General features: G+C 46.0%; 1 pseudogene; it reads right to left on the bottom strand.

Moving 5' to 3' along the window:
- Nucleotides 1-9,205: 9,205 nt before the first annotated feature.
- LOC143410035 (stathmin-4-like) lies at nt 9,206-16,149 on the bottom strand (annotated as a pseudogene).
- Nucleotides 16,150-22,653: the final 6,504 nt, after the last annotated feature.

Raw genomic sequence — 22,653 nt, 5'->3', positions numbered from 1 at the left:
TTTATCTCAAATTAAAATGGCTTGTTATCTGTACCTCTTTGTTTCTGTTGCCATCCTTCTCATTGTTGTTTTAGCTGTTGCCCTAAGTTTTGCAACATACATACTCAATTTATTTCAGTCTACCTTCAAAAAATAAAATGCCACTTCCCCTATAGTGTGCAACTTTACAACAGTATATCTAAGGAAGTTATATGCATGCGTGTACAGTAGATGGAAGTTCTATGTCTCAGGTTGCCCATCCCATCCTTTGTGCCTTACTGTAGTTCATTTTAGTTTTACATTGTAAATTCCACAGTGAACTTTCATTAATGTTGCTTTTAACACTTAAAAATGAAAAAAAATAATTTTTATGTATTTGTATATTTATGATTTATGATTCTCTTTAGCTTTTTGTGCAAATCTAATAGCATTTTTCCTTCGGCTTAAAGAACTTTTGTCATTGTTTATTTTAGTTCAGGTCTCCTGGAAGTAAATTCTCTTAGATATTGATGCCTAAAAAATAATTTTTAGAGTACTGTGGATTGAATTCTGGCTGCTCTGCAACTGAGCTCCTTCCCCACTCCACTTTTTTTTTGAGAAAGAGTCAAACTAAGTTGCCCACGTTGGCCTTGAACTTAGTACCACAACTCCAGCCTTGAAATGTCTTCACCTGCATTCTTGAAAGATATTTTTGTTGGAGATGGAGTTCAATATTGTCAGGATTTTTTTTCAGCCCTTTAAAGATTTTGCTCTATTATTACACAGAATTTTTCAGGTTGCCATGTAAAGCTCCACAGAAATTTATCTTCTCACAGTTTTTGAGACAACAAGTTCCAGATCAAGGTGTTACTAGAGTGAGTTTCTTCTGAGATCTCTCCTTGGCTTGTGAAAGGCCATCGTCTTTCTGTCTCCACGTGGTCTTCCCTCTGTGTTGCTGGGTTCTATTCTCTTCCTATGAGGAGACCAGTCATATGGAGTAGGACCCAACTTATTGGCTTCATTTTAACTAAATTACCTCTAAGGTCTCTATGCTTTCCAAATTACTTGTGTTTAGAACTTTAACACACGAATTTGGGAGGTATATATTCAGACATGAGAATCGTTTTGCAACAAGAAATGTACTATGCTTAGCTTTGAGCCTATGTATGTAATGTTTTGTTTGTTTGTTTATTTTGTTTTGTTTTCCTGTACTGGGAATTGAACCCAGGGCTTTGTGCATGCTGGGCAGGTACTCTACCACCAAGCTACACCACCATACTTTCTTTGAATATTTTGTTTGCCACTGTTTTTCAAGAATTTGCCCAAGATGTTTCTTCCAGAATTATTTTTCTATTTTTTCTTCTTAGAGCTTGTTGAAATTTTAAATATGATACTTTTGTACTCTAGGAAATTATAAAAATAAAAGCCCTTACTTCTTCAAATATTTTTCTGTCTCCTTCCATTTTCCTTTCCTCTACTTTCTTCAACACAGGATGCAGTTTCTGGTGACTAGTTTAATGTGTGTCTGCCAATTCCATTGGTTATTTCTATGTTTGCTTCCATGGATATTATATCCTAATAAGTACATGCAATTCTATCCTGTCTCTTTGTAAATTTGATAGATTTTTATTGGATGTCAGATATGTTGAATTTCACATTGGGGCCTGGGTTTTGTTATTTTGTTTTGACTTGTTTTGTTTTGTGCTGGTGAGGAGCAGGTTGTGCCCCACCCTGAGTGATTCCATAATACATAAAACAGTAGTTTTCAGCCTGTGTCTAACCCTGAGTTACTCCATGTTAGAAGCACTTTGCTATAAGTTACTCTATTTTGAGTACAGGTGCCAAGATAGAAGGAATCCACATCTTGTTTATATAAGTAAACCACTGTTGTGGAGTAGGTCACTCAGAAAACACCAAGTCCCCGTTTTGTCCAAATTGAAGAGTCTTTATCCTGACCAGTTGGGACTGCTCCCCACAGGACCAAGTTGTCTTTGTGGGAAACAACCTGGAGCCTCACTGTTTTAGGTCATTCAAAGGCAAAATCTGCAAAAACCATATCCAGGTTGAGGAAGCTGCAAGTACAGAACCTGAATTGAGACATTAGCAAAACAATGAAATGTCCTGAATAATATTTTTATTCACATTCAGTTTTCTCATGGGATTTTCCATGAACATCATCAAAAGAGAAATGGATCAAAGTGCCCCTAGCCAAATACAAGTTAAAAAATGGATACTAACATTTAATCAATTATTCCCCAAAAAAAGGTATATTGCCAAAGAAAAATGGAGACTAAAGAGAACAGGTGAGATAAAGAGATAAGACCAGGCACTCACATCACACGAATTATATATATATATATATATATATATATATATATATATCTCATGTATATGACATATATATGAAGTGTTCAAGATATTAAAAATTAAGATTGGGGTAATCCAAGATGGCAGGCCAGAGGGAGGCAGCATTCTGTGTTACTCTGTGACCTGGGACTCAAGTAGTGAGAATACTGCTTTCTGCAAGCTATATTCCTATTTCCTGTGCAGGAATCATGGCCACCCTGCTCATGCAGTGCTCTAGGCCTCAGCGTCTGAGTAGGTCTCCCAACTACTTGCTCATGCAGGACTAATGGGTGCTTGAGTGGGACCATTGGCATCAGCACCTGCCAGAACTTTTGGCCACACACCCAAGCACAAATCCGAGATTCAGCTCCCATGCAGGACACCTGGCTGCTACCCATATGAAGGAACTCTGGCCTCCACTTCCATGTGGACCCCCATCTACCAACATGGAGCCCCCCTGTCTCCTCCATCTTGGGCCTCTGTAGCAGCGAAGATAGTCCCCTATGTGCAGTAGCCTGCCTGTATCTGGGAACTTCACCCAGGCTCTGAAGACAGCTGACAGCCACACGCTGGTATCTCTGCCCTCAGGATGGTGGAGCTAGTCTTTGAACTCATTGTCCAATGCCATTTCCTGGCTCTCCCCACCCAACTGACACCCCATCACTGAAAGCAATTGCCTCCATCTTGGGTCACCTTCATCACCACCTTTAGTGGGGGCAACTCCCACATTGGAACTCAGGCTGGTCAGGTACCAGTTACTAACTCCCCCCTCTCCCCAGCAGTCTCTAACATGGCACAGTGACTGCCCAACACAAAACAGCTCTTAGCATGGCAGGCACACAGCACACAAGAGCCCCAGAAACAAAGGACTCCTATTAGAAAGCAGTAAGGGAGATGACGAGTATGATACAGTTTACAGGCTAACACAGAGACCAGGAACTAGAAGGTCTTCAGGTGAGATAAAGAGGTAAGACCGGGCATTCACAGCACAAGAGCAGGCCCAAAATGAGATCCTTGAGGTACAATCTCCCTTTGGGGACTGAGAGGTCCCATACCCTACTTCCAGGTACCCTCTACCCAGGACCAATCCTTCCTCCCTGGTTACCTTTGCCATCCTGAGGGCAGAGATACCAGCTAACAACAAGTGACCCCACCCATTGGATGAGAAGGGAAACAGGAAAGAAACTGATCTCCAACAAAAACAATCCTTGTTTCTTCCTTTAAGATTTTTTTTAAAATCAAGAATCAATAAGTGGGATTGATTCAAACTAAAGAGCTTCTTTTCAGCAAATGAAACAATCTGTGAGGTGAATAGAGAGTCTACAGAATGGGAGAAAATTTTTACCACTTGCACATCAAATGGAGCACTAGTCTCTAGGGTGTATAAAGAACTCAAAAAGCTAAATTCCCCCCCCCCCAAAAAAAGCCCCATCAATAAATGGGCCAAGGAATTGAACAGACATCTCTCAGAAGGAGATATACAATCAATAAATAAATATATGAAAAAATGCTCATCATCTCTAGCAATCAGAGAAATGTAAATCAAAACTACTCAAGATTTCATCTCACTCCTGTCAGAATGGCAGTTATTATGAAGACAAACATCAGTAAGTGTTGGTGAGGATGTGGAAAAAAAGGCACACTCATACATTGCTAGTGGGATTGCAAATTGGTGCAGCGAATATGGAAGCAGTATGGAGATACCTTGGAAAACTGGTAATGGAACTCATTTGACCCAACTATCCCACTCCTTGGTTTATACCCAGAGGACTTAAAAACAGCATACTACAGGGACACAGCCACATTAATCATAATTAATGATTATAGCAGCACAATTCACAATAGCTAAACTTTGGAACCAACCTAGATGCCTATCAGTAGATAAATGGATAAAGAAAATGTGGATATATACACAATGGAATATTACTCAGCATTAAAAGAGAATAACATAATGACATTTGCAGGTAAATGGATGGAGTTGGACAATGTAATGCTGAGCGAAGTTAGCTAATCCCCCCCATAAAATAAAAAAAATGCTGAATGTTTTCTCTGATATAATGGGGCTGATTCATGGTGGGTTTGGGAGGGGAGCATGTGAGGATTAGAGGAAATCTAGATAGGCAAAGATGTCGTAGGGAAAGATAGGGGGCATGGGGTAAAAAAGATGGTGGAATGTTATTGTCATCATTACCCTAAATACATGTATGAAAACATGAACGGTGTGAATATACTTTGTATACAACAAAAGATATGAAACATTGTGTTATATATGTATAATGTAAGTTGTAATGCATTCTGCTGTGATATTGCAGCACAACTTTTCATTTCTCTGGTTATACAAGATGTAGCATTGCACTATATGTGCACTCATACATGTATCTAGGGTAATGATGTCCATCTCATGTCACCATCTTTCCTTCCCTTTCTTCACTTTCCTACCCTTTGCCCAATCAAAGCTCCTCCATTTTCCCAAGCCCCCCTCCATTATGGACCAGCACCCACTTATCAGAGAACATTCAGGTTTTCGGGGATTGGCTTACTTCACTTAGCATGATATTCTCTAAATCCATTCATTTCATCTCAGTCAGAATGGCAGTTATCAAGAATACAAACAACATAGCTAATCCCAAAGAAACAAATGCTGAATGTTTTCTCTGATATAAGGTGACTGACTCATAGTGGAATAGGGAGGGAGAGCATGGGAGGAATAGACAAACTCTAGATAGGGGAAAGGGGTGGGAGAGGAAGGGAGAGGGCAGAGGGTTAGCAATTATGGTGGAATATGATGGACATCATTATCCAAAGTACATGTATGAAGACACAAATTGGTGTGAATACACTTCATATACAACCAGAGATATAAAAAATCATGCTCTATATGTGTAATATGAATTGTAATGCATTCTGCTGTCATTTATTTTTTTAAAAATCAATAAAATAAAAAAATATTTTAAAGCAAAATTTTCATGTTCAGAAAATTTTCAAAAAAGGATATAAAATTGGTTAGTTTGAGATGTTAGTGTTTCTTCAACTGCCTAGTTTAAAATTCCTTCTCCTTTATGAAGCAACAGCTGGGAGCAGTTGAAAAAAATACAAACAAAATCAGTGTTGGTGAGGAAGTAGGGAAAAGGCACACTCATACATTGCTGGTGGGACTGCAGATTGGAGCAACCAATTTGGAAAGCCATATGGAGATTCCTTGGAAAAATTGGAATGGAACCACAATTTAACCCAGCTAACCCACTTCTCAGTCTACACTCAAGGTCATTACCCCATCAGGGGAAAAACCCAGGATTAGCAGAGCTAGAAAGGCCAGGGTTGGGCACTGTTCTTATGCAGAACTAAGCTAGGTCCTGTAAGTACTGGGCTTGGATCATCCTGAACAGGTCTCTCATTTACATTTGGAGGTCAAGGGAGACTTGAGACACTGTCTGGTGCTCACATGGAATCCCAGGCCTCCACCTGCACCTTCTTCTGTCCTAACCAAAATTGCTGCCACATTTCCAACCTTCCCCTGTCAGGAGTGCTATAGCTCCACCAAAGGTCATTGATTTAGGGCACCAGGATTTAAAACACACCTCTGCTTCAGTCCTCCCTTCCTCAGCCCCAGTTCCTCCTTCTGCTGCATCATAATGGGGACCCCAGGTGCCCTTCCTGCACACACTCTTCCTGACTGGAGATGGGTTCCCTTCTAGGAGGTCAGCTCCTGCCCCAGCGCTCAGCACAGCACCCACTGCGCCCCAGCCCGCCTCTTCTGCTCTGCCTTTTGGAAGTGTCCTTGTGCTCCCAGGCTCCCTATTCTCCAGGAAGGCTTCTCCCACTCCAGTTGACAGAGACCTGTCATCCTCTTGCCCTTGGATGCATTGCCTATGGCTTAGTTTTCTGTTGTTCAGAATGGTTCAAACTGTGACCATCACATTGTTCACGATGAATCATATAATTTTATCTGTTAATTAAAAATAAATAAATACTGTACTTAACAACCAATAAGAATGGATGGCAGCTGTCAGGCTTAAGTGACAGTCTTCAGAGGCCCCCTGCGGTGCCAAAACTTTCAGCTCCTGGACTGTGGGGAGGCCCAGAGAATCCCAGGGAAGGGGTTGTGCAGCTGGAAGGGCCCTGTATGCAGCCAAACAGAGGGACACTGGGAGATCAAGACAGGTAATAGCTGTCAACAACAAGTTTGCCCATCTTGGTGAATACCAACTTAGTATAAATCCTGCCAATTACCAGAAATAATTTAAAATAAGATTTAATCTTAGTAAACCATTTTTTAAAAGGAAAAAACCGGAAAATGATTGCTAAATTGTAGGTCCCAGAGCAGATGGTGTCCTCAAAAGACAATAAGCTTAGTCAATTATTTTTATTTACAAACTCCCAGGGCAAAGAAATTCGCACTTTATCAAGCTCTCAGAGATTTTGATGTAAATTGGAAATTTAAAAACCATAGCCTTGCCACTTAGCTTCCTGCCCCATTTGTAAACACTTTAAAGGCAGGATTTGTTTCCTAATGCTTTGAAGGTGCCCCATGCAGAGCACATAATTTGAAATTTCAGCGTCGGGTGCTGGGGCTTAGTGGACATCCTGTCTCCATGCTCATTCTAAAGGGTCTGATTGCCAGCCTTAATTTAAAAATACATATTTATATATGCATATATATACGTATTTGTATTTATATGTATATGTTTTATGCAGCATGCTAGAAATACATACACAAAATCTAAAATTGAGATACAATTTCTGTGGAAAAAAGTACTTATTACCTGGAATGCATTTTAATGTTTAGTTTTCTGTTCTATTCTGAAGGAAGGAAGATTGGGTAGGGCCAATAAAGTTGAGCTCACAATCCAATGAGTCATACCTCACAGCTTCAGAAACACTGATCTAGAACTCACAGCCTAGTTTGGAAATGTCAAGAAGCAGTACAGAAAATAGAAGGAGACCAGTAGAGTAGAGAAAGGGGGAGGAGATAGAAAGGGAAAGGGTAAGGATGTTGGCCAAATTATAGTGTTATATTGTGTGCATGCATGAATATGACAATGAATTCCAACATTCTGTATTTTTATAATGAACAAATAAAAAGTTTTTTTTTTTTTTTTTTTTTTTTTAAAGAAGCAGCACAGTGAAGTGGCTAAAAATATAGACCCTGGGAGAAAGCTGCCAAATTCAAGTCCCTGTTCTTCCACTTAACTATCTTTGTGAATTTGGGCAAGAGTTATGCTTTCTATACCTCAATTTCTTTTCCTACACAATAGGATAATAAAAATAAGTTTCTCCTCCAGCTGGTGTGAAAATTAGGTGAGGTAATATATAAGTTCAGAAAATTTCCAGGCATCTAGTAAGAGCGTTCAAAGCATTAGCTGCCGCCTCCTCCTTCCTCATCACCACCATCAATGTTGATCTTCCAGTTATCCTTTACTAAAACAAGGCTAAATTGTAATACCACTGGTGGAAAAAACAAAAGGCAATATAAAAGAGTTTATTTACAAAGCTGTACAAAACTCCACAGTGTGCAGGGCAGGGTGTAGCGATGCCCTGGGCCCCAGTAAGGCAGACTGCCCTCCTGCTCCTGTTTGCAGGGGAGGAGTGGGAGGGGCTTCTGTTTCCAGCCATGGTGCTGGTCCTGGAGAATATGACTTCTGGTACTGAATGGCTCTTTCTGCCTTCCACTAGCAAACATTTTATTTTCTTGCTCACATTTTGTGATTAACTGAGAATCCCAAAGTTCCCAGGGTGAGAAGGGCTTCTGCCAGGGTCTGACTGTTGAGGTTTCCCCCAAATTCCTATGTTGAAACCTACCCCCCATGCAATAGTATTAAGAGGTAGGACCTTCAGTAGGTGGTGAGCTCATGAGGGCTTCACCCTCATTTTACCCTTTTGCCATATGAGGACTGAGTGGAGAACATCTTTGACCAGATGATCTTGGACCTCCCAGATTCCAGAAGTGTGAGAAATAAATCTCTTTCCTTTATAAATGACCCACACTAAGGCATTTTGTTATAGCAGCCTAACAGATTAAGGAAACTTCTTACAATGAATCCTGGGGACCATATTAGAATGTTAGTCCATAGAAAGGAAGATTGGGTTTCTTTTCTTATCAATTCATTACACTCAATCCAGTAAGGAACAACCCACAGGGAGGGTTTAAAAGAAGGGAAAAGAAAACCTTTCTATTATGCCAAAGGCCAGCATAATTTAACCAACCTCTCCCAGCAGCACCTCAGATACATGGATGGCAAAATTAAGAGAGACCTGCTATCAGATGGGAGGTGGATAAATTTCTAGAACTTTCTACCAGTCACCCCCCAAAAAATTCAGGAAATAAAGAACTGGAGACTTGTGGTAAATGTTTCATTGGTCATGATGATCAAAAGATGATGGTTAAAACACACAAACACACACACACACACCTCCTTCCTCCTGCTGCTAGGCAGAGTGACATGTCTGCCTTGCACTGTTCTGGCTGGGCTTCTTATCCTGTGGGCCCTGCAGCCACGGCCCCTCAGGACTCTGCCTATCATTCACCCTGAACTTCCACTGCCCCGGGTCATCTTCCCTCAACATGGTGCCTGGAGGCTGCTCTTCCAGGCAGAACTGTGAAAATCGGAGGCCTTGGTCGGCTGAGTCTGCAGTGGGTAGTGTCGCAATGTCCATGACTTCTCCTTTCCAAACTCTCCTTCTTTTCCCTCTCCCACCCCATCATTGTTCCCCAGAAACAAATAGGATGGCTTCACTGGTCAATTCTTTACATGTACAAATACCAAAAGCAGAGGAAACGCCCCTGGGCCACCCTACTCTCCCCAAACCCCAGCGCTGGGAGAGCAGCCGGCGGGTGAGGCTGCTGGAATCGCGAGCTACAGGACTGTCCAGCTGTCCTGGAAACTTCTTTGGCCTCTGGGCTTTACCTGGAGGCGTTTTCCTTCAGCTCCTTGTTTTTCCGCACCTCTTCCGCGTGCTTGTCCTGGGAAGAAAGGGAGGGACAGGGCAGGTCACACAGGCTGCCCGGGCCTAAAAGAAGGCAGAGGGGTGAGAGAAGAGCAGCACAGGATGGCCATCAGGAACAGCGGAGCAGTGTCGGCCAAGGTGTCCTGGGAGGAGCAGAAGGCAGCAGGTGAGTGAGCCCAGGGACAGGTGGGTCCCAGCCTCCCCCAGAGCCCCCAGCCTCTTTCCCCCTCCTCTGGCTACTGTGACAGCTGGACTGGCGGCTTGGCTTGACTTACTATAGGGAGCTGCTGAGGTAGCTTGTGCGGGAGGAGCCACTAGGAGAGCAGGCCCACTGAAAGCCCCGACTACAAGTCATCAGCCTGCGCCATCTGCCAGAATTCTTGGTCCACCCCGCTTATTGTTTATTGCCCACCCCCTCCGCCTCCTTCACCCGCTTTCTTACAGTAAGAGAGCCTTCATTTGTAATCCAGCCCAAAGGCAGGCCCCGCCCTCTGCAGCCAGCCAGCTGCATGGCCTCAGGTGACTCCTCCAGGTGGGTCAGGATCTCCGATCAGGGCGGGGCCTGGAGGGCGGCTCTGGCACCTCCTGAGGTCTGTGAAGGCAGCGTCCACCTTCAGCGCTGTGTCCTGCCTGCCTCATGCTACTGCTCACTGTGCAAACTTCCAGATCCTTGTGTCTTCTAGTGTGTATTTCTCTGTTCCCACAATGGCACCCTGTATTTGGCAGGTGCTGAGTAAATGACCCCCCTTCCAGTCCCTGGTATAATCACGTTCAAATGGAAGAATTGACCTGAAGTAGACCCATTGAGGCAACCCAGGCTCCCAAGCTAGACCTTAATCTAGAGCTCTGTCCCTAGAGACGACCTGGAACTTCCCATGGGTTGGAGGCAAAGAGCAGTGTAGATCAAGCAGTGGTTCTCCAACTCTACCATGTGTCAGCATCACCTGGGAATCTCTATGGTCCCCAGAGACCAACCCTAGAAAGCCATGGTAGTAGGTCTGTGGCTGGGTCCAAGTATGTGTAATTTTAAACTTTGCACCAAATAATTCTGGTGTATACCATTGGTGACCCAAAGACTGACCCAGAAGGTTTTCCCACCCCACCTGCTGTCTCCTCCAGTGAATAAAGGTGAGTAGGATCAAGGTCCCAGAGAAAGATGCCCTCTTAAATGTCTATGCTGGCACCTTGGTACCTGGAGTTTACCTTACCTCCACAGCTCATGTTCCCCAGTGTGAACCTTTTCAATTGCTTCTCAGGTGAGCTCCCAGGCCCTGGGTTTCCAGCCTCCCTTTCCTTGTCTCTAAAACCCTCTCAGTTATGAAAGCCTAGTGACACAATGGTGGGCTGTTCTCCCTAACACAGGCAAGCAAAGAGCCACCTGGACCCAGAGCCAAAGCACTGGTTTCTGGTCCTAACTCTACCCATGTTAGCTGTGTTACCCAGCACAAGTAATCTGACTCTCTGACTGGTTTGCTCATCTACATCAAGGATAATGCCTGTTCTGCTTACCACCATGGACTTGTGAGGCAGTAGTATAATGAGACAGCAGTGTTTGCAAATAGTCTTTCAAACTCTCTATCACTGGACCAGCCTCAATTATTTGTTTTGGACTTGGCCTCTGAGCCCATGCCCCCTCCTATTGTGACTGTAGAATTATTTTTTCTTCTAGAGTTTGTCTCGAGTCATCCCTTATTAATTGGGGAAGCCTGAAATCAGACCCAGATTATTTCCCGCCCACAAGGTACTTGGTAGAGGCCTTGGTGCCCCTCATAGGATAGCATCAGAGTGAGGGGCTGGCATGTACTGACCAGAGCCAGAACCTGCACAACATACAGATCCCTGGAGAAGAAACCAGATCTTTCTAGTACAGTTTCTAGGTGGATGGGAGGGAAGGAGTGGTGACCATGCTGCTCACCATGGGACAAGGCCACTGATCAGATCCTGGGAGTCACCACGCAGCAGGAGGCTCCTGGAAATAAAACAGAGCTGGAGCTTCCCAGGAGCTTTAGGAGAAACTGGGGCGGCCTTGAGACTCAGGAAATGAGGCCATCATGTTCTCCAGTGCAGCACGGGCTGTTATTCTGCTGACATTGAGGACCAACCCCAGTCTCTCACATTTCTCATATTCAGGTGACACCATTTGGTTTATTGACAAATAGCATCCTAGTGGAAAGAACCTGATACTCACTTGGTTCATATCAAAATGTCTGGAGAAAACTGTTTCCTGCTCAATGGGTGACTCAGCTTGTCCCACCTTGGACTTCAGAGTCAGCAACTTTCATTAAATCAGTTCATTCAAGGACGAAGCCAGGAATGTGCAGCCATGTGTCTATCTCTACTCCTTTTCCTTAAACAAGCTTTCTCCATTTAATGAAGGATACAAGGGCCCTAAGACAATGAGAATTGTTAGTTGTGTTACTGCAGAAAATTCCCTAAGGAAACCCAGAGCTTGGTTTGTGTTTCTTGCCTGTAAATTTCCAAAGCATCCCATTGGAGCTCTCTAAGGATCCTGCCTAACAGAACTATTTCCATTCCTGATGAGGCTGCTTCCTCCTGAAACATATGTAGGTCCAAATACACTTGCCATGGAAGGAAGACGGAGCACCCCAGGAGTGTCCTTTGGAATCCAGGACCATTTACCTTCTCTTGCAGCCATTCCAACATGGGGGCAAGGTGGGCCTCCAGGTTCTCCTTATTGGATTCCGTCTTCTGGGCCAGTTTTTCCTTAGCCATCTTGATGAAGTTGTTGTTTTCCTCAATGGATTTTTGGATCACCTCTTGTTCATGCTATCATTTCTCTGCTAGGTACTTCAGGAGCTCAGCCTCCTGGTACTGAGGAAGCACAAAGGTAGAGAAAGGACCTTCAGGGTAAGCCTCACTGGGACATTTTTACCACCTTGGATTAAGAGTTCAGCACTCAGGACACATGCCTGCCTCACTGAGCTTGCTTTCCCACCTGTGAGCAGGAAGCAGGGACCTTCCCGCACCCTCCCACCACCTGCGGAGCTCCCACAGCCCTTGATGTTTCTCAGCTTTGTTCTAAATATCCTCAGGACCATCACCACCATCATATTAATTAATTAATTCACAAACACTAGATGATCTCATACTAAGTTCCAGGTATTATTCTAACAAACTAGGAAAGAAAGAAAAGGTTAGTAGAAATAAGAAATACCACCTAGGTGCCCTTCAACAAGTAATGGATAAAAAAATGTGGTGTATGTATAAAATGGAATATTACTCAGCCTTAAAGAAAAATGAAATTATGGCATTTGCAGGTAAATGGGTGGAGTTGGAGAATATCATGCTAAGTGAAATAAGCCAATCCCCAAAAAACAAAGCCGAATGTTTTCTCTGATATGCAGATGCTAATTCACAATGAGGGCGTTAAAAAAGAATGTATACAGGAATGAAGGGAGAGGAGGGAGTATGGGGGTAAGAAAGAAAGTAGAACGAATCAGACATTATCACCCTACGTACATATATAACTATATGACCAGTGTGAGTCTACATAATGTACATGAGAAATTATACTCCATTATATATGATGTATCAAAGTACATACTACTGTCATGTACAACTAATAGGAACAAATTTAAAATTTAAAAAATACATAAATAAAACCCAGACTAACATGTGAGAAGAGTTCTTAAGAGTGGAGAGGAAGTGCCACAAGAGTTCCAAAGAGGAAAAGATTATTTTCTGCTGAAGGATGAAGAAGAGTTTATACCAAAATGGCGTCAGAGTTGAGCCATGAGCCTCAATAGGAAACCCAGAAGACCTACTGAGGAAAGGTACCATGGCCTTGTCCCCTCCCTCCCAGTGAAAAAATTCTTACCTTAAATTCCTAACATTTTTTACTGTGTTACTCTTGTCACTCATATAAGGCCACCTCTGGGAGACAAGTGGCACAGTGCGTTGTCCTCCTAACCAAGCTGTGAGCTCCTGCAGGATGGGAGTCCTCACTTCTTTCTTTACCTTATTGGAGCCTCTTCCTCTGCCTTGTCCCTGGGAGGGCCTGTCTAGATATGACCTTACCCCAGCTCATGGCCACCACCCGTCTTCTCCAGCTCCCTCCTGCCCACGCTAAGATGAAGAGAAGAAAGAAAGGGGAGCACTTACCTTCCTTCGTTCCTTGACTGCTTCTAGTTTCTTCTGGATCTCTTCCAGTGATGGGTCTCGCTGCCAGGGAAAGGAGGCATTGAATTCGGGCATCCCATCAAAGGAAGGTGGCTTCAGGATGACTTTGAAGGATTAGCCTGAGGTGCATTTGTTTAGTTCAATGACTTCCATGTCTGAGATGACACACCAGTTAAGGTCCACTGTGTCTGCTGCAGGATGAGAGCCAGGGCTGCATACCTGCTGAAGAATAGCTGGGCCCCGCTAAAGCATGCACACAGACCAGGAGAGCTGGGACCCCGTGGCAAACCAGTGGCCAGGGGCCTGGTTCTGTCCTGAGCACTGCTACCTAAGGTTGGAGGGCTGATTGGGCCTAAGGTCCATAGCCACATTAAGGCCCCAGGCTCTTCAATTAGGGCCCTGGGGACATGTAATATCTGACACCAGCCACAGCAATAGCAGCTGCCTTGGCTTCTGCCTCTACCATGAGCCTCCTCTGAGGATTAGCTCTTGCAGCCATTGTCCTTGCTGGTGACAGACAGTGGTGCATTTTACCCACTGCCCACCCAGGCTCCTCCTCGTCCTGGTACCCACTGACCACACGGCCTGTGGACCCTGACTGTTCCTACCCTGTTCTCTTCTTTCTGTCCAGTCAGCACTGTCTTTCCACTGGCTTTGACCTTTCCTCCTACACTGTCTCCCACTCCAGCCTAAACAGGAAAGACAATCCCAGGTCATCCAAACCCACCATCTCCTACTGCCAGGCCAACCCCACCCCTTCCTCTCAACAGGAAATAGGAGGTGACCTGTCCACCACACCCAGCAGGAGAACCTGGACCTCCAGTGTCTGAGAACCATCTCTGACACTGGCCCCGAGCAGTACAGCCACCACAGTCCAGGCAGGAAGCCCTCTTCCCACCTCCAGACTCTCAGAGCATCTCCTCCTTCCCTAGGAGACCCCTCAACCACCCCGTGTCCCCTCTTCCCTTCTGGTTTGTTCCCGATGGTGGACTCTCTGCCTGGTTCCCCTTGGTGTTGTTTGTTCAAGAAATGAACAAAGGTGAAACTAAGAGGGAATGCTCTAGAAAGGGCCTGATTCAGAGCCCAGCTGCCATCTAGTGCCCCAGGCTGGACCCCTGCAGCTTGGACCCTGGCACTCTGGGTAGGAGCATGTGCACAGGAAGGAGAGTTTCATGAAATGGGGACTGGGGACTGCACCCCCATGCACAGGAGGGAGCCTCTACTCCTTTCTTCCCCAACTGAGTCCTCACTGACCTTCATATTTGTAAGATGACTTATTCAGAAGGTCAGCCAGGAAGCAGGAGAAGAACATGGACACCAGTGGGAGCTCCTTCATCTTCTCCTTGTAGGCTGCGTAAACATCAGGCAGGTGAAGTTGGGGACCCTGCCTGGCCTCAGAGACCCACGTCCACATGAGTTGGCCTGGAGTTTTCAGCTCCAGAAATGTACCCAAGCCACCTGCAACCACGCCTCCCACGTCTGGAGCCACCTCCTTAGAATTCTGGTGAGTGATTCAGCCCCTCATCTGTCCCCTTCCAGAGCACCCAGTGGCCCCATCTTTCCTCCAGTATTTCTCCCCTCCTAGCACCAAATTCCAGGCACCCTCAGGTATAGACTCCAAGCACCACCACCAGCCCCCAGCTTGACTCCGGGACCCAGCTTTTTGTCTCCTCATGCCCACCCTGGATGGGGCACTTCTTTGGCATTGGGAGGTAGGAAATCCATGCTCCATTCTACCAGAAGCCCTGGGTAGTGCCACACAAAGGGTGGAGAAGAAGACAGGACAGGGAGTCTTCACTGTCCCTCTGCTCCACACCTTTGCTGGGTGGTAAGTGGGGCTGCTCTTCCTGACCTTCCCAGCACAGTGGCCAAAGCCAACATGACTGGTGTCCATGACGCAGGAGTGTATCTCCACCACCACCAACTTCCTCTGTGTTTGGAGGTCACAGTTCAGAGCCACCCAGGCCACAGTGGTGACCCCTGTCCATCCCTCCCCACTTCCCTGAAGCTAGTGGACATGCTCTTGTGTCCGGCATTCTCAGGCCTTCTCAGCAGCAATCTGCCCAGCACAGAGCCAAGTGCTCTTCCCTCATTTTCTTTCACAGTTGAAAACATAAGTGACTGCAGAAATACCACATGGGCATTTAAAAAACTTTAAAAGAAAAAATACACCAATGAGCAGAAGGAAGAAAGACTTCAGTTATAATCCCATCCACCACCTGGGGACTGAGATGGTCAGGAGCCACCATGGTGGGACAAATCATTACTTTAAGGCCAGGTGTACTGGGGCATGTTCGGTAATCCCAGCAACTTCAGAGGCTAAGGCCAGAAAATCACAAGTTCAAGGTCACCCTTGGCAAATTTGTGAGACCTTGCCTCAAAATAGAATATTGAAAAGGGGCTGGATATGTAGCAGTGACACAGCACCCTGGGATCAATCTTCAATACTACACACACAAAAAAAATTAAAAATCACTAATTTGGGAGATTTCACAGCTGGGCAATACATTATTAGTATCCCACTAGTGTGGTTGTGGGTTATCTGACAGCCGAGTTTAGATGATGATGTTGGCCTGCATTACTTTTCAGAAACGTGAAGCCCTGTTTTCATATTATGTGTGTCTCCTTTTCTGCTTAACTTTGGGGTCAGGTTCTACTTGGCCTTGCAAGTAGACATGTCTCTGTGCATCCATAAATCATTATGTGCAGAGAAATAGCTCATGCTTCCAAGCCATGTGGGGACCTACCTGCGAGGGTCATGTTTGCTGGGATCTGATGGCTGATCTGACTGAAAGTCACAGAAGGCATCTTTCACCAGCTCAGGACGTGGTCAAACTCTGAAACAAAAAAGAAATAGTTTATCACTGATAGATTATCAGCCTAAGGAGGGTCTCTATACAACTGCAGAGGAACCTTGGGGTACTGCACTTGCTCTCACCCCTAGGCCCTCTTTCCACCAGCTCTCACTACCCCAAATACCCACCCCCTTCCACTTAACTGGGTCAAGTTCAGGCATTAATGCCAATGTTGCTGTTGGCTTCCTTGTCTCAAGGCCTGAGTGCGAACTTGAGTTTCCCAAACCCTATGAACAAGGGGTGTACCTCTGTCTCTCTGGGCAGCTCAGTGGCCTTCCCAAGGCAAGGATGCTTGTGAGAGGCCAGTCTCCAGTAGGAATTGCCTAGAGGTATTTTTAAAAATAACCACCCCTCTGAACTTCTGTCTCCACACCCCACCTGTCTCCAGCCAGCTCTGACCCGGGGTGAGAGAGAGTTGGACAGAGATGTTAAAACCTTTTCAAGATGGCCTCTCTCTTGCCCGCCCTCCAAGAACCACTGGCCCAGGCCCTCCCTGACCCCACTAAAAACAACCCTGGACCACGAAAAAAGAAGGATCGAGGCCCAATGTCATCACACTTGGTTGATTCAGAGACACCATTAGACACGTCAGGGCTTTGTGGGAGCCAGAGATGGGCTCCCTACTCAGCATGAAGCCAGGGGAGCCAGGGAGGGACCCCAGTCAGAGCATAAAGGACAGGTCAGAATCTGGTGAAGAGGTCATTCTGCCAGGGAACTGCTCAGGTCAGGGTCAGGGTGAAAAAGCTCAGTGTCCTTCAGGGCTCCCTTGAGCTGGTTGGTGCTGGAGTAGAGGTGAGAAGGAGGCAGGACAGGAAAGGAGGTAGGAGGAGCAGCGAAGGCACTGCCTGGAGCTCACTGAAGACAGGAACAGCTGGCTCTGGAGAGTGCTTGTCACCCAGGCCACTCCATCTTTGACCACTGGTCACTCTGCCAGTGGAAGGTGGCACGAGCCAGCAGGCTGCCTGCTCACATCCTCACGTGGCTAAGTGACACTGAAGCCAAACTGGAGCTCCTTTTCTCGAAGAGGCAAGGTGCCTTCCCACTTGGAGCCAGGGTCTGAGCCCATGTCAGTAGTGGGGCCAGCTCTGGGGTAAGAGCTTGACCAGTGCAGAGTGATTGCAGATGTCAACCCTTGGCTAGTCATGTCACATGTCCGAACCTTGCTTTTCTGACCTTAATTCTGCACAGAGATGTACCAATTAGATGAGAAAAGCCTCCGCCCTGCACCAGCACAAAGAATGTGTCATGAGTCAGGGTCCTACTCTCTGTGTCAGGGTGGTCTGCCCCTCAGCGCTGCAAAGACTGCTGTCTCCATTCGCAGGTGAGGAGAATGAAGCTTAGAGGGTCTGTGTGACTAGAGAGTGCACAGACTTGACCTATATCTAGCTGCCCACGCAGTCTCAATCTCCTTTCTCCTCATTGTGCTAGGTCCAAAGGCCCCTGCCAGGCCCCTCCTGAGATACACAATGGACCTTCTTTCTCTGGTATCAGGCTAATCCTGATGGTGCCAGGGGGACCCGAGCGGGGAGGCAGGCCTAGTGCCTGGATGTGAAGTCCCCGGTCATGAGTCTGCAGCCTGCACAATCTGCTCAGGACCGGGCTATCTGAAGGCGACAGGCTGAGTGAGGAAGCTCTTGCCAGGAGAGGCAGCAGCCTCGGACCTTAACCTGGGTGATGGATCAGAAATGGAAGAGGAGGCAGAGAAGCCCACCTGAAAAAAGAAGGGGATCTGAGCAGGGGCAAGCACTTGGAGTCAAAGGAGGTAGCCTTTGGTCTGAGTCAGAATGAGGATGAGGCTGTGCTCAGGGAGCACTTCACTCCCACAGCATCCCAGCTGAGCTTTTCTGAGCCAGAGCTAGGCCGACAAGAGAGACATCATCAGCTTCACTTTCAGATAAGGGACCTGGGGCTCAAAGAAGTTAAGATGCTAGACTAAGGTCACACAGCTCTGAGGTGGCAGAGCCAAGTCGAGCATCCCCATCTTGTGAATTTTAAGTTCCTCCCTAGTGGCCAAGGGAGGAACTAGATTCTCACTACTGCTTCCTCCATGGTCCTGAGAACTCAAGCCAGTCTGGCCTAGGGCTATGGATTAATTTTAAAAGGTGCTATGTATTTAAGCACATTCTACATGGAAGCTACTGTGCTAGGAGTTTGGGGAACACAGAGAATGTCAGGAGCCAGAGGAGGAAGATCAAGGAGGGAATAGGAGATGTCACAGAGGTGAGCAGCAGTGGGCATGGTCAAGGAATTGGTGATGACCATGGGATTAGAATCTGCATGATAAAAATGGTACTCATAGAATATTTGCTACGTACACACTCTTTTACTTTAGTTTTCATAACTGTGTGAAGTAGCAATACTGTCTGCATTTTATGAATGAAGAAACTGAGGGTCACAGAGGCCAAGTGACATTTCCATTCAGTAGAGTCAGTTGAGAAAGATTCATCCACATCTTAATCCTAATGACTGTGAATGTGGTCTTATTAGGGAAAAAAAAAAAAGATTTCCTCGGATGTCATTAAAGATCCCAAAATGAGATCATCTCTGATTACCCAAGTGGGCCTTAAGTTCAATGGCAAGTCCCTATGAGAGACAGGCCTGGAGCTGGCAAGGGCTTCATGCAGGGGTCCCAGGAAAGCATGATATCCCCCTGGCGACCCTCAGGAGGTGTCAGCCACATCTGTGTTGTGGCATTTGCTCAGGACCAGTGAGTCCTCACGCACACATGACCAGCCTGGGTCTACCAGGGGGAGCCACAGGTAGGAACCCAGACTAATTTTTACCCTGGAGGTTCCTAAATGTGGTGGGATACTGGGGGGGAGGATTGGGTCATCTATAGTGCCTTCCATGCCCTTGGGGAACCCAGGGAGCCCCTGATGCAGGAGGCTAAGCTGCTCACTGTCAGACTGTGGACAGGAGAGGACAGGTGCAGCAAGAGGATTGAGGTGCCCTGCAGAGCAGGACTCCTCCTGGGGGCACCTCCATGTGACCATCCTTGCTTTCCACTACCCAACCTTCCTCACTCAGTTTTTTGGGGAAGGACTCACTTTTAATGGTGGCAAAACATTCAAAATGTAAGTTTTTCCCTTTTTCTAGTGTGGGGAATCAAACCCAGGGCCTTGCACATGCTAGGCGAGCCCTGTACCACTGAGCCACATCCCAGCCCACTGACATTGTTAAGTATCCCATTCAGTGGCACTCTATACAATCAATGTTGTGTGACTGTCACCAACCATCTCCTGAAGTTTTTCATCTCCCTAACATTCATCTGTAACCATTAAAACCATCCTTTTCTCCCTAACCTCTAATCTACTTTCCAACTCTATTAATTTGCCTGATTCTAAGTATATCATATAAGTGACATCATGTAGTGTTTGTCCTTTTGTTTTGGGATTCTTGCACATGACTTGATGACTTTGAGGATCATCCCTGTGCAGTGTGTTTCAGAATGACATCACCCCACCTCGGTATGACATCACCTCCCATCAATGTCATCATCCTCACCCTCGACCACCCACCTCTGGTCACTGAGACTGCACATAATGATTAAAGGTTACCTTGAACTCAGCCCATGCTTTGAAATCCTTTTTCTAACTACAACATCATCGTCAAGGATATGAAGGTGGCCTGCTGAATGTAGAGGATGTGTGGAATGTTTGCTCTGCAGAGATCCCAGCCTGCTTCCCACAGCTGGGGCCCAGGCCCTGCGGGCTTCTGCAGGGGGGCCCACATGGATATATGTCTCCCAAGATGACTCCTCATCAGGACTCAAGGATACTTGTCAGGAAACCTGGGGGTGTCAGAATGACCAATAGCCCTGCCTGACTTTGGGGTTTGCAGCTTATGCAGCTGTCCTCTCCTGAACTCCCCCCACAGGGCTGCAGGGACAGCAGGAGAGACATCATTCTGCTCCACATTCAGTGAGTGCCTTTGAACAACACACTCTCCATGAGTGTCACAGGCCACCACCCAGGAGCCTCAGGCCAAGCGGGCCCATGTGAGAGGGAACTGAAGCGCCTGAGGATAGCAGAAGCATTTCATTCAGTGTGTGGAGGCAATAGAGGCCGCACTGCATTCCAAGTCAGGATCTGGAATCCAAGCAAACCTCAAATGTATGGCTGCCCTGGCTGTCAGGAGCCCTCCCTCCTTCCTCACCTGCCTTCCCTTCCAGCCCTGAGAAGCTGAACTCCACAGATCTGCGGGCTCTGAAAAGTGAGGGAGGGGAGCGGAGACAGGGGTTTGCCATGGTGATGGCAGCCAATAAGAGATCCTTTGCTGCCAGGGGAGGAAAAGCCAGGTGGAGCACCCCTATGTTGACTGGGAAGGAGGGTGGGGTGGGGACAGTGGGGGTGAGGGGGAACAGGACATCACTACCTGAGAGCAGAGACCAAGGGGGGAAGAGGAGAAGTGGGGAGGGCTGCTCCATTTCTATCTAGCTGCTGTTTGAGTGCTAGATTTTGGTGGGCAACACACACACACACACACACACACACACACACAATCTGTACAGGGAGCATCTACCCCATTTATAACAAATAGACACTCTGCAAACAACCTCACCTGTTCAGTGGTGAGGCCTCAGTTTGAATGTTGGGGCAGAGAAGGGAAAATAATATTGGAAAGAGAGGGAGTGAGTGGTAGGCCGAGCTACTGCCTGGACATCTTCCCAGTTGGAGAGTCCTGGGGCTTCCTGGGCTGAGGCAAAGCCACCTGCAGCAGTGATGAATAGAAAAGTGCACAGTTAGTAGGAAAGGGGACAGGCATCGAGTCCAAAGGAGAAAGGGTGAGGAGAGATCAAAGGAATCAGCGAGGTCAAAGCTAGGAAGCTTGGAAGGGTGGCACTGAGACCAGGGAGAAGACAGAGGAGAGGCTGGGCAGGGGCTGAGCTCGTCACACCTTGGTGCTCAAAGTTCCCAGGAGCCTTGCTGAAGAAGACGAGACCAGAGACTGTCTCTGCACCTGTCGAGTCAGTGTTGGGGTAGGTGTTTAATGGTCAGTGTTGGGTGGGGTGGGAGGGTGGTGTTTGGTTCCCTAGGTACCGCCTCTGGACCTCAGTCAAGGTGCATAGCCCCCCACGACATGCATCCACACCCCTGCCTCTGCGCAAACTCTCACAGCTCCTCACACCTCAGGCTGCGGTGTGACAACAACATTCAGACTCTGACTCTCCACATACTGCCAGGCTGCACCGTGGGGACACAATTCATTTATCTCTAGCCAAGAATCCAAGGGCATCCGCTGCCCAATGACCTGATCACCCTGTAATCACACACTTGCAGCCACTGGGGCACAAGGAGCACCTCCGTCCCCAAAGGGACCCCTGCCTTTGACCCAGGTAGTTCTACTGAAGACCAATTGGATAGTCTCCCTGGGAAAGTTCATTGAGCCTCTGACCTCTTTCTAAACCTCATAAAATGGGGTGTTTGCCTCACTTCAGAAGACCTGATCAACACATGTGTGTCCATATTTACTTGCACCAATGCGATTTGTAAAAACATATAACATAAATGGGTGTTTATTTTCTGCCTTTACTTTAGAAGGAGACAAAGGTTTGGGAGATTTATGTAGAATTAGTTGAACTGACAATTGTCAGGAATTTACTTAACACTAATGAAAAACATGTATGCATGGTATCACTTTTTTAAATGTGAATGCTTACTTCACTGACTCAGAAGTCCCTGTGACGAGAAGTGGCTTGCGTTTCTCTCAGTAAATTGAGACACAAATAAATGCAGTCAATTAGAATTTAAGCAACGTGTATTGTCCATGCTGTTTGTTTATGCCAATGATTAGATTTGTAAACTAAATTGTATTGGCAGTTAATGTTTATAACAAAATATACTCTGTTTAGAAAAACAAAACATTTATCAAGTAAGCTAAGACCTGGATGTCACTAGAGAACAGTGCCTGGCACAACTACAGGCTTAATAAATGTCAGCCATTACTGTGATTGTCATTAAGTACAACACAGACAACCCATAAGTCTCAGTTGTGTAAGTAGCAGAAGCCCATTTCAAACTTGTTTTTTTAAGAAAAGTTTATATTAAAATTTAACAGTAAAACATTTAAAAATATACAATCCTATTAGAAAATGGACAGTGGATATGAAGAGATGTTTTATCAATGAGAATATATAGATAGCATATACACACATGAGAAGTTATTCAACAATACTAGCCATAAGGGAAATACAAGTGTAAGTCTCTGTGAGCAGTCACGACACACTTATTAAAAGAGTAAAATAAAAGTAGTTGCAACACCAAATGCTAGTGAGTGTGCAGAGAAACTAGATCAGTGAGACGTTGCTGGAAGGAATGGAAAATGGTACTCCAGAAAACAGTTTGGCAGTTTCTTAAAAGATTTAACACAGACTTACCAGATGTGTTTGTCAGCTTTTCATTGCAGTGAC

The sequence above is a fragment of the Callospermophilus lateralis genome, chromosome 11 (assembly GCF_048772815.1).
Source record: "Callospermophilus lateralis isolate mCalLat2 chromosome 11, mCalLat2.hap1, whole genome shotgun sequence".
Classification (NCBI taxonomy): Eukaryota; Metazoa; Chordata; class Mammalia; order Rodentia; family Sciuridae; genus Callospermophilus; species Callospermophilus lateralis.
This window is presented reverse-complemented; position numbering and strand designations above follow the sequence as displayed.